Below are 13119 nucleotides of genomic sequence, written 5' to 3'. Positions count from 1 at the left end.
GAAATTGTTGGCCTCAGAAAAGAAATTGAGAAAACAAGGGCTATTAATCTTAAGTTTTTCAAAGGATCTGAAACTCTGGATGAGATCATCAATGTACAGCGTTCTCCGCTAAACAAGACAGGTCCGGGGTATAATGGAGAAACATCTCAAGCATCCACCTCAAAGAGTTATCTTGATGCAGCAAGAAGGAATGAGCAAAAGCACAATGGAGATCACCAGGTAAAGCAGGGACGAATTACATCAAGAACGAACAAAGACTATCAGGTAAACCAGGGGCAATCTGTCTTAAGGATGAACAAAAGCTACAACCAGCCACAGGTAAAATCTTCTCAATTTGCTTCAAGAATGGATGACAATAGAAATTACAATCATTTGGCCGGTAGATTTGATAATCGCAGAAGTTTCTTCAATGGGCAATGTTTCTCTTGCCATAACTTTGGTCACAAAGCAGCTCAATGTGTTGCATATAAAACAATCATGACTAGAGAAGCTCAAAAATAAAGAAGTATGATCGGGATTACAAAAAGGACCTATAACAACTTTTCGGCTCTTGAAAATGAAGTTGAATGTTCTATTTGCAATAACTTTGGTCATGAAGATTCTGAATGCAGGAGAAGGTTTCAGCAGACAAAGGAACAAGCCTCAAGCACCAGAACATGGAGAATAAAGGAACCACAAACAGAAAGATGTGGGATAGCATTTTATGCAGAAGGACAAGAAAATCTATGGTACATTGACAGTGGATGTTCGAAACATATGACAGGTGATAAAGAAAAACTTGAATCATATTCTCCTTTAGAAAAGGGAAAGAAAGTTTCTTTTGGAAATGATACTCCTGCAGCTATAAAAGGAAAAGGCACTGCTCAGTTAAAAGAAAAGGTCAAAGCTGGAAATGTTTTGTATGTTGATGGATTGAAGCATAATCTTCTAAGTGTCAGCCAGATGTGTGATCAAGGAACCAAGGTGATATTTAGATCAAACGGATGTCGTGTTCGTGATCTTGATACAGGTGAAACAGTGATCAAAGGTAGAAGAACTCCAAATAATCTATAAATATTTGAAGAAGGACAACAACAATGCTATTTGAGCAAGGATGATGAACACTGGTTATGGCACCGGAGGTTGGGGCATCTAAGCTTTTCACAAATAAGGAAAGCATGCAAATATCAGGCTGTTCGTGGTCTTCCAAATATCAAAATTCCAGACAACACCATATGCAAATCATGTTAGTTTGGAAAGCAAACCAGAAATAACTTTCCAGAGAAGGAAGGATCAGCTAGCATGCCTCTTGAGCTAGTCCATACAGATGTATGTGGTCCATTTAGGAAAAGGACACCTCGAGGAGAAGAATACTTGATATTATTCATTGACGATTTCTCCAGGTTTGTTTGGTTAGGACTTATGAAGCACAAAGACGAAGCATTCGAGAAATTCAAATCCTTCAAAGCCTTGGTTGAAAATGAATCAGGTTACAAAATTAAGTGCCTCAGGTCTGACAGAGGTGGGGAGTTTACCTCAAATGAATTTTTCGATTTCTGTGAAGAACATGGGATAAGAAGGGAATTCTATACAGCTATAACTCCTCAGCAAAATGGAGTGGTGGAAAGGATGAACAGAACAGTCCAACAAATGGCCCGTGCTATGCTTGATGAGTCCGGAACTCCCGCAACTTTCTGGGGTGAAGCTGCATATGCTGCGGTTGTTATTCTCAACAAAACAAATGTCCGAGTGAACAACACTCAAACTCCTCATGAGCTCTGGTATGGTGAGACTCCTTCGGTAAAGCACTTCAAAATCTTTGGGAGCAAATGCTATATTAAGAATACTAATGAGCAACTTGGCAAACTTGAACCTAGAGCAGATGAAGGCATTCTTCTTGGTTATTCTCCACATAGCAAAGCATATAAGTGCTACAATAAAAGACTTGGAAGAATTGTTGACAGCATTGATGTAGTGGTTGATGAAAAGGGATACATTCCTAGGCAAGTAAATCATGAAAATATCGAAGAAGATGAAGACTACCCTCAAAGACAGAATGATGAAGAAGAAGAACCTCAAGAAGCACCAGAGGAACAGATAAGGATAGAAGAGAAGACTCCATCCCGGTACGTTCAGAAGAATCATCCAGAATCTCAGATTTTGGGGCAGAAAGAAGCAGGTGTACAAACAAGAAGAACAATTGCAGAAGCTTCAAGCTATTTGGCATTACTCTCCTCCACTGAACCACAAAATGTAAAAGAGGCATGCAAAGATGAATGTTGGGTCAAAGCAATGGATGAAGAACTTGAGCAGATCGAAAAGAACAACACTTGGGAGTTGGTTCCTAGACCAAAGGATAAGAATGTTATAGGGACAAAATGGGTCTTCAAAAATAAGTTGAATGAAAATGGGGAAGTAATTAGAAACAAGGCAAGACTTGTTTGTAAAGGGTATGCGCAGTAAGAAGGAATAGATTTTGAGGAAACTTTTGCTCCTGTTGCAAGACTTGAGGCCATCCGAATGTTCCTTGCTCTCTCAAGCTTTCAAAAGTTCAAAGTATTTCAAATGGACGTGAAATCAGCCTTTCTGAATGGAGACTTAGAAGAAGAAGTATACATTGAGCAGTCAGATGGTTTCATTCTTGGAAATGATCCAAATCTTGTATGCAGACTGAAAAAGGCTCTCTATGGTCTTAAACAAGCTCCAAGGGCTTGGTACTATCGTTTGGACAAATATCTTCATCAACAAGGTTTTTCAAAAGGATCAGCAGATAGCAATCTTTATATAAAAATTGAAAATGACAAATTGCTAATACTTGTTGTGTATGTAGATGACATTATCTTTGGCAGCAATGAAGAATCTATGAGTCAAAGCTTTGCCTTGGTGATGCAGAAAGAATTCGAAATGTCCTTGCTTGGAGAATTGACATATTTTCTTGGCCTGCAAATCCAACAAAAGGAAGGAGGGATCTTCTTGTCTCAAACCAATTATCTCAAGCAGATTTTGAAGAAATATGGCATGGAAGATGCAAAACCAGTATGTACACCCGTGGTCACAGGATGTAGCCTCAGTGCAAATGATGAATCAACAGCAGTACATCAACCAACCTATAGATCTATGATTGGAAGTCTACTTTATTTGACAGGTACCCGACCAGACATCATGCATGCAGTGGGAATAGTTGGAAGATTTCAGGCAAATCCAAAGGAAACTCATCTTCAGGCAGTAAAGAGAATCTTCAAATATCTTCAAGGGACTCAAAATTATGGCTTATGGTATCCTAGAGATACAGATCTCACACTTCATGCTTATACTGATGCAGATTGGGCTGGAAGCGTGGATGACAGGAAGAGCACAAGTGGTGGTGCATTCTTTATGGGTTCCAGATTAGTATCTTGGTTCAGCAAGAAACAGAGTTCGATTGCCTTGTCTACAGCTGAAGCAAAATATGTTGCTGCTGCATCTTGCTGCACTCAACTCCTTTGGATGATGCAGACCTTGCAGGATTTTCAAATCACTTGTACACCACCCATCTCCATCTTATGTGATAATACAAGTGCAATCAACATTTCAAAGAACCCAATCATGCATTCAAAAACCAAGCACATACCAATCAAGTATCACTTTCTCCGGGAACAAGTGCTTGAACAAAAGGTCAAGTTGGAGTATGTTCCTTCTAAGGAACAGGTTGCTGATATACTCACCAAACCATTGCCTAGGGAGACCTTTGAATACCTCAGGCAAAAGCTGGGGGTTGTTGATGCATCATCTTGTTGTTGAATCTCTTCTGATTGTTGGTTGTACTCAAGGTTCATCTGAAGTATATGCGTACATATGCTGGGTTGCGGATTGGTCAAAGATCAAATGGCACAGGTTCAGGGGGAGCATATCATGCATTGTTGGCATTATGGAGGAAGTACAGAAGGAGATCATGGATGTTGGTCTGAATATTGCTGCAATACGTCTCTATCTCTCTTTCATGGTCATTTATGGTGTTTGATGGATTATGGTTCTTCTTTGCAGATCTGGTTTATAGTCAGGGGGAGCATGTTCTTAGGGGGAGCATAACCCTTTGCCCTTGATGTCAAAGGGGGAGAGTGATTGGTTGTTGTTGCCATCAAGTCCAATGGTTGCATATTTTGGCATTATGATACATATGTTGTACTTGATGGCAACCCACTCATCTAAGATGATAAATTATAGTGCAGCAAAGTTCACGCACTTTCATGAAGATAAAAGTTTATTTCATGTAGAGAAAAGTTCACGCACTTTTATGCAGAGAAAAGTTTATTTCATGTAGAGAAAAGTTCACGCACTTTTATGCAGAGAAAAGTTTATTTCATGTAGATAAAGGTTCATGCACTTTTATGCAGAGAAAAGTTTATTTCATGTAGAGAAAAGTTCACGCACTTTTATGCAGAGAAAAGTTTATTTCATGTAGAGAAAAGTTCACGCACTTTTATGAAGAGAAAAGTTTATTTCATGGAGAGAAAAGTTCACACACTTTTATGCAGAGAAAAGTTCATTTCATGTAGAGAAAAGGTTTGATCTCACACACTTTCATGGTTGGTTCATGGTATTAGTTCGACAGTTTTTGATCCTATGGTTTTGGCCCGTGGTATTGCATCCAAAAGTGTTGATCTCACGCACTTTCATGGTTGGTTCTTGGTATTAGTTCGATAGTTTTTGATCCTATGGTTTTGGCCCGTGGTATTGCATCCAAAAGTGTTGATCTCACGCACTTTCATGGTTGGTTCATGGTATTAGTCCAACAGTTTTTTGATCCTATGGTTTTGGACCGTGGTATTATGGAAGGCCTAAGACTATAAAAGAGGAAGGAGATCATTTGGCAAAGTATCATCGAATGAATTGAATATCTAATAAGTGCTAGATCTGAAATATTTGTGATTGGGTTATGGTTCAGATCTAGATCTGAATGAAGGAGGAACCTTAGCACATAAAGAAGGATAAGTTCTTTTGATGGGTCATAATCTTTATGCTTGAATAATAGTATCTTTGCATGATTTTGATCTGTTTTATGAGGCGCATGCTTGATCTATAAATCTGACAATCTGGGTTAATTAGTGTCTGAATATTTGAAAGAAGGAATTATCCTTTATAGATCTGCACGCAGGTTTTAGGTTGTTGAAGTAGCGTATATCTTTAAATTATGATCTAGCTGCCTCTGTCTATTGCTGCAGTATTCTGGGTTCAGAATTTGGTGTGTGGTTACTGTTACTGTGTTCTGGGTACAACTGTCAGAGAAGTGTTTACTTGATTCAGTGCTAATTGGGAAAAGGAGATTGTTTGATGCAGATATACTTGATGATTGATTGATGTTCATGGATCCAGTCTGAAAATTTATGAAACGTGGTCCCTGGAAGAAAGAGAAGGTTGTAGCCTTCAGTAGGCCAGCACCTACGTACTAGTATCTTGGCTAGTACAAGAGCTAAGAGGGTTGTAGCTCTCTGCAGGTTGTAGCCTGCGTACTGGTAAAGGACTGCACCAGTACAAAATCATTGTAAAAGGAGTTTCTTATTAAAAGAAGATAGAGACATATTGTAGCAGGTGGTTTTCTCCCACATTGGGTTTCCACCTTATATCATGGTGTTCATGTGTGATGATTTGTTCTATTTTACTGCACCTGTTTACTGTTAATATGGTTGATAATGTTCTAATGCACTCATTAAGGATCAACTAACTGAATCATAAGAAGTTGTGGAAGTAGCATATATGAATCTGAATATGGAAATGAAAAAGTTTTATTGATGTGATAATACTGATTCACCCCCCCCTCTCAGTATTATTTCCAACAGCATATGAGGAACAATAAATTTATCTAGAAAGTGCCATAAGATCAAGCTAACCATGGGGGAATATGTATTGAATAGTCCAATCCTTTCCATTCCAATGGGTGGTGTTGATGTTGTACTATGAGTCTAATGGTTACAATCTTTGGGGACAATAGATTTTAATTTTCAAGAACTTTTCTTGAAATTTTTTTGGGAAGGAAAAGAAATTGAATTAAGGGGTATCATAGGGAAACCAGGGAAGATAATTAGCTCTAATGGCATGACAAATATTTTGAAGGAAGAACAATGGGGCATAATTGCACAATTATGCTCAAACAATGAAATCATATATTTCTCCGGATCTCCAAAAAAGATTGGACAATCATTCCAGAGTATTTGAGACTACCAAAAGACCCCCACCTATTCTTGATAATGACCATGCTATGCACTTGATTCTAGTTCCTCCAAATATCAGGCCTTACGGATATCTGTATTCCCAAAGCAGTTAAATTGAAAGTATGGTTGTAGAAATGCTAGATGCTGGTATAATTCAACCTAGTCAAAGTTCTTTCTTTGCTCTAGTAGTATTGGTGCACAAGAAGGATGGATCATGGAGTATGTGTCTAGATTATAGGGAGATAAACAAGCTCACTATTGAAGATAAATTTCCCATTCCTATCATTGATGAATTGTTGGATGAATTACATTAAGAAATTTACTTCACTAAGCTAGATCTTCGTTCATAATATCATCAAATTAGAATGAAGACTAAATACATTCCGAAAACAACATTCAAAACTCATGAAGGTCATTATGAATTTTCGGTCATGCCTTTTGGACATACTAATGCGCCTTCCACATTTCAAGTTTTGATGAATTACATTTTCAAACCCTTAGAAAATTTGTGTTAGTATTTTTTGATGATATAATAATCTACAACAAGTCTTAGAAGGATCATGTTCAACATGTTGATAGGGTCCTCAAACTATTGGAGGAGAAACAATTGCAATAGCGGCCGGAAGGAAACAACAACTTATCCAGAAACTGCTAAGATGGCGGAGGTTTGAACATCTTTCTCTCCTATTCTTGCCATTTGAGGATGCGCAAGCAGGCTCGACCACTATTTACCCACCCACCCCAATCCCCTGAGGCGGAGGTTTTTCAAGGTCTGGCAAAAACTTCTAAATGTTTCTTTGGAGTATAGGAGGTGGAATATTTGGGTCATATTGTATTTCATGATGGTGTTAAGGTAGATTCTAACAAAATTAAAGCCATTAATGAATGGGAAATCCCCACAACCCTAAATAATTTCTAGGTTTTCTTGGGTTGACAAGGTATTATCGCAGGTTTGTTAAGAATTATGGGAGAATATCAACACCTATAACAACATTACTGAAGAAAGAAGCATTTTCTTGGACTCCAAAAGAAAATAAGGCATTTGAACATCTTAAAGAGGCAATGTGCCAAGCACCAGTCGTAGCTACACTAGACTTCACAAAAACATTTATTGTATAATGTGATGCCTCAGGAAATAGATTTTGTGTTGTTTTAATGCAAGGAAGGCCCATTTCTTTTGAAAGTCATCCAATCAAGGGAAAGTATTTATACAAATCTATTATGAGAAGGAAATGTTGGAAATACTACATGCACTAAAGAAATGGCCACCTTACCTAATGGGAATACACTTCAAGGTAAAAACATGTCACGATAGTCTTAAATACTTTTTGGAAAAAATATTATCTTTAGAAGAGCAACAAAAAAGGGTCACAAAGATGTTGGGCTATGACTTTGAAATCATCTACAAAAAAGGGAAGCAAAATGTTGTTGCAGATGCACTCTCAAGAAAGGATGAGGATGTGGAAGCATTGATCTATGGCATATCTATTATCCAACCTAATTGGATAACTTAAGAAATGGATGCATGGAAGAATGATGAAGAGGTGTGGATACTCATTCAAAATTGACAGCAAGATCCCAGTACATTTCATACATATATATGGAAAAATGATTCATTATGGTACAAAGATCGCTTATATCTCTATAAGAATTCCAAAGTCAAACAAAAGGTTCTTTTGGAATTGTACACCTCCCTGTTAGGAGGGCACTCGAGATTTTTAAAAACTTACCATAGGGTCAAGAAGGATTTTTTTGGGATGACCTTAAATTGGATATTCAAAAGTTTGTGGCATAATGTTTGGTTTTCCAACAAAATAAAGTTGAGACAATTAAGACCCTGAGTTTGTTACAACCTTTAGCCATTCCAAGTTAGTGTTGGGAGGAGGTCTCAATGGATTTTATCACAGGTTTACCCAAGTTTGAAGGAAAGAGTGTCATCATGGTGGTAGTTGATAGACTTACCAAATATGCACACTTTTGTGCATTATCTCATCCTTTTAAATGCAATACAATTGCTATTTCAAGTGACAGAGATCCCATTTTCATTGGAAATTTTTGGATGGAATTATTTTCTTGTCTTGGTACTCAATTAGCTCATAGGTCATCTTATCATCCTCAATTTGACAGGAAAACTGAGATAGTGAACAAATGTTTGGAAGTATATCTTTGTTGCTTTGTATATGATAAAAAACACAATGGTTCAAGTGGTTACCTCTGGTTGAATGATGGTATAACACTTCCTTCCATACTGTAGTAAAAATGAACCCATTTATGGAACTTTATGGATATCATCCATTGTCCATCACATAACATTTAAGAGAAAATTCTAAGGTTCAAGAAGTAGAAGATCACATCAAGCATCAACAACAAGTTTTCCAACTCTTGAAGGATAACCTCACTCTCACACATAATCGAATGAAACAATAGACAGACAAAAATCACAGTGAAAGAATTTTTGATGTAGGTGACTGGTAATTTTTAAGGCTATAACCGTACAAACAAATGTTCCTCAAGCAAGCTAAGAAGGAAAATAAATTATCACCCATGTATTATGGTCCCTACAAAGTGTTGCAAAAGATTGGTACTATGGCATTCAAATTAGAGCTTCCTACATATTCCTCAGTACACGCAATTTTCCATGTTTCATGCTTAAAGAAAGTTATTGGTGACAAGCTCCTAGTTCAAACAATATCAGTAGGAATTGACAAAGAAGGAAAAATCATATTGGAGCCTGAAGCAGTCACAAAAAAAAGAACTCAACAACTACAAAATCGATCAATTTTAGAGTATCTCATTAAGTGTAAGAAATTACCCACTAAATATTCCATATGGGAGGATGAAAATTTTATGCAAAACCGTCCATAACTACTCAAGCGTTGAGGACAACATGTTTTTGAAAGAGAGGGGCATGTTAGGTCCCTATAATACTAGTGTAGCCCCCTTATTGTTATTATTAGTGTGGCCTTGTTATTGTTATTATTAGTGTAGCCCACTATTGTTATTGTTGTTCCCCATAGAATCCATTGTAGAAATGCTAGATGCTGGTATAATTCAACCTAGTCAAAGTTCTTTCTCTGCTCTAGTAGTATTGGTACACAAGAAGGATGGATCATGGAGTATGTGTCTAGATTATAGGGAGATAAACAAGCTCACTATTGAAGATAAATTTCCCATTCCTATCATTGATGAATTGTTGGATGAATTACATTGAGAAATTTACTTCACTAAGTTGGATCTTTGTTCATAATATCATCAAATTAGAATTAAGACTGAATAGATTCCAAAAACAACATTCAAAACTCATGAAGGTCATTATGAATTTTCGGTCATGCCTTTTGGACTTACTAATGCGCCTTCCACATTTCAAGGTTTGATGAATTACATTTTCAAACCCTTAGAAAATTTGTGTTAGTATTTTTTGATGATATAATAATCTACAAGAAGTCTTAGAAGTATCACGTTCAACATGTTGATAGGGTCCTCAACATATTGGAGGAGAAACAATTACATGCAAAAACTTCCAAATGTTTCTTTGGAGTATAGGAGGTGGAATATTTGGGTCATATTTTATTTCATGATGGTGTTAAGGTAGACTCTAACAAAAGTAAAGCCATTAAGGAATGGAAAATCCCCACAACCCTAAAGAATTTCTAGGTTTTCTTGGGTTGACAAGGTATTATCGCAGGTTTGTTAAGAATTATGGGAGAATATCAACACCTCTAACAACATTACTGAAGAAAGATGCACTTTCTTGGACTCCGAAAGCAAATAAGGCATTTGAACATCTTAAAGAGGCAATGTGCCAAGCACCAGCCGTAGCTACACTAGACTTCACAAAAACATTTATTGTATAATGTGATGCCTCAGGAAATAGATTTGGTGTTGTTTTAATGCAAGAAGGAAGACCCATTTCTTTTGAAAGTCATCCAATCAAGGGAAAGTATTTATACAAATCTATTTATGAGAAGGAAATGATGGAAATACTACATGCACTAAAGAAATGGTGACCTTACCTAATGGGAATACACTTCAAGGTAAAAACAGGTCACGATAGTCTTAAATACTTTTTGAAACAAATATTATCTTCAGAAAAGCAACAAAAAAGGGTCACAAAGATGTTGGGCTGTGACTTTGAAATCATCTACAAAAATGGGAAGCAAAATGTTTTTGCAGATGCACTCTCAAGAAAGGATGAGGATGTGGAAGCATTGCTCTATGCCATTTCTATTATCCAACCTAATTGGATAACTAAAGAAAGGGATGAATGGAAGAATGATGAAGAGGTGTGAACACTCATTCAAAATTTGTAGCAAGATCCCAGTACATCTGACACATTTATATGGAAAAATGATTCATTATGGTACAAAGATCACTTATATCTCTGTAAGAATTCCAAAGTCAAACAAAAGGTTCTTTTGGAATTGCACACCTCCCCGTTAGGAGGGCACTCGAGATTTTTAAAAACTTACCATAGGGTCAAGAAGGATTTTTTTTTGGGATGACCTTAAATCAAATATTCAAAAGTTTGTGGCATAATGTTTGGTTTTCCAACAAAATAAAGTTGAGACAATTAAGACCCTGAGTTTGTTACAACCTTTAGCCATTCCAATTTAGTGTTGGGAGGAGGTTTCAATGGATTTTATCACAGGTTTACCCAAGTGTGAAGGAAAGAATGTCATCATGGTGGTAGTTGATAGACTTACCAAATATGCACACTTTTGTGCATTATCTCATCCTTTTAATGCCAATACAATTGTTATTGCAAATGATAGAGATCCCATTTTCATTGGAAATTTTTGGATGGAATTATTTTCTTGTCTTGGTACTCAATTAGCTCATAGGTCATCTTATCATCTTCAATTTTATGGGAAAACTAAGATAGTGAACAAATGTTTGGAAGTATATCTTTATTGATTTGTATATGATAAACAAACACAATGGTTCAAGTGGTTACCTCTGGTTGGATGATGGTATAACACTTCGTTCCATACTATAGTAAAAATGAACCCATTTATGGAACTTTATGGATATCATCTATTCTCCATCACTTAACATTTAAGAGAAAATATTAAGGCTCAAGCAGTGGAATATCACATAAACCATCTACAAAAAGTTTTCCAACTCTTAAAGGATAACCTCACTCTCTCACATAATTTAATGAAACAATAGATAGATCAACATCACAGTGAGAGAAGTTTTGATGTAGGTGATTGGTTATTTTTATGGCTACAACCATACAAACAAATGTCCCTCAAGCAAGCTAAGAAGGATAATAAATTATCACCCAAGTATTATGGTCCCTACAAAGTGTTGCAAAATATTGGTACTATGTCATTCAAATTGGAGCTTCCTACATATTCCTCAGTACACCCAATTTTCCATGTTTCATGCTTAAAGAAGGTTATTGGTGACAATCTCCCAGTTCAAACAATATCGATAGGAATTGAAAAAGAAGGAAAAATCATATTGGAGCTTGAAGCAGTCTCAGAAACAAGAACTCAACAACTATGAAATCGATCAATTTTAGAGTATCTCGTTAAGTGTAAGAAATTACCCACTAAAGATTCCATATGGGAGGATGAAAATTTTATGCAAAACCGTCCATAACTACTCAAGCATTGAGGACAACATGTTTTTGAAAGAGAGGGGCATGTTAGGTCCCTATAATACTAGTGTAGCCCCCTTATTTTTATTATTTGTGTGGACTCATTATTGTTATTATTCGTGTAGCCCACTATTGTTATTGTTGTGCCCCATAGAATCCGTTGTAGAAATGCTAGATGCTGGTATAATTCAACCTAGTAAAAGTTCTTTCTCTACTCTAGTAGTATTGGTGGACAAGAAGGATGGATCATGGAGTATGTGTCTAGATTATAGGGAGATAAAGAAACTCACTATTGAAGATAAATTTCACATTCCTATCATTGATGAATTGTTGGATGAATTACATTGGGAAATTTACTTTAATAAGCTGGATCTTCGTTCAAAATATCATTGAATTAGAATGAAGACTGAATACATTTCGAAAACAACATTCAAAACTCATGAAGGTCATTATGAATTTTCGGTCATGCCTTTTGGACTTACTAAAGTGCCTTCCACATTTCAAGGTTTGATGAATTACATTTTCAAACTCTTAGAAAATTTGTGTTAGTATTTTTTGATGATATACTAATCTACAACAAGTCTTAGAAGGATCATGTTCAACATGTTGATAGGGTCCTCAAACTATTGGAGGAGAAACAATTACATGCAAAAACTTCCAAATGTTTCTTTGGAGTACAGGAGGTGGAATATTTGGGTCATATTGTATTTCATGATGGTGTTAAGGTAGACTCTAACAAAATTAAAGCCATTAAGGAATAGAAAATCCCCACAACCCTAAAGAATTTCTAGGTTTTCTCGGGTTGAAAAGGTATTATCACAGGTTTGTTAAGAATTGTGGGAGAATATCAGCACCTCTAACAACACTACTGAAGAAAGATGCATTTTCTTGGACTCCAAAAGAAAATAAGGCATTTGAACATCTTAAAGAGGCAATGTGCCAAGCACCAGTCGTAGCTACACTAGACTTCACAAAAACATTTATTGTATAATGTGATGCCTCAGGAAATAGATTTTGTGTTGTTTTAATGCAAGGAAGGCCCATTTCTTTTGAAAGTCATCCAATCAAGGGAAAGTATTTATACAAATCTATTTATGAGAAGGAAATGATGGAAATACTACATGCACTAAAGAAATGGCGACCTTACCTAATGGGAATACACTTCAAGGTAAAAACATGTCACGATAGTCTTAAATACTTTTTGGAACAAATATTATATTCAGAAAAGCAACAAAAAAGGGTCACAAAGGTGTTGGGCTATGACTTTGAATTCATCTACAAAAAAGGGAAGCAAAATGTTGTTGCAGATGCACTCTCAAGAAAGGATGAGGATGTGGAAGCATTTCT

The sequence above is a fragment of the Pinus tabuliformis genome, chromosome J (genome assembly GCF_031772625.1).
Source record: "Pinus tabuliformis cultivar Carrire ecotype Pingquan chromosome J, CPIR1, whole genome shotgun sequence".
In the NCBI taxonomy this organism is placed as follows: Eukaryota; Viridiplantae; Streptophyta; class Pinopsida; order Pinales; family Pinaceae; genus Pinus; species Pinus tabuliformis.
This window is presented reverse-complemented; position numbering follows the sequence as displayed.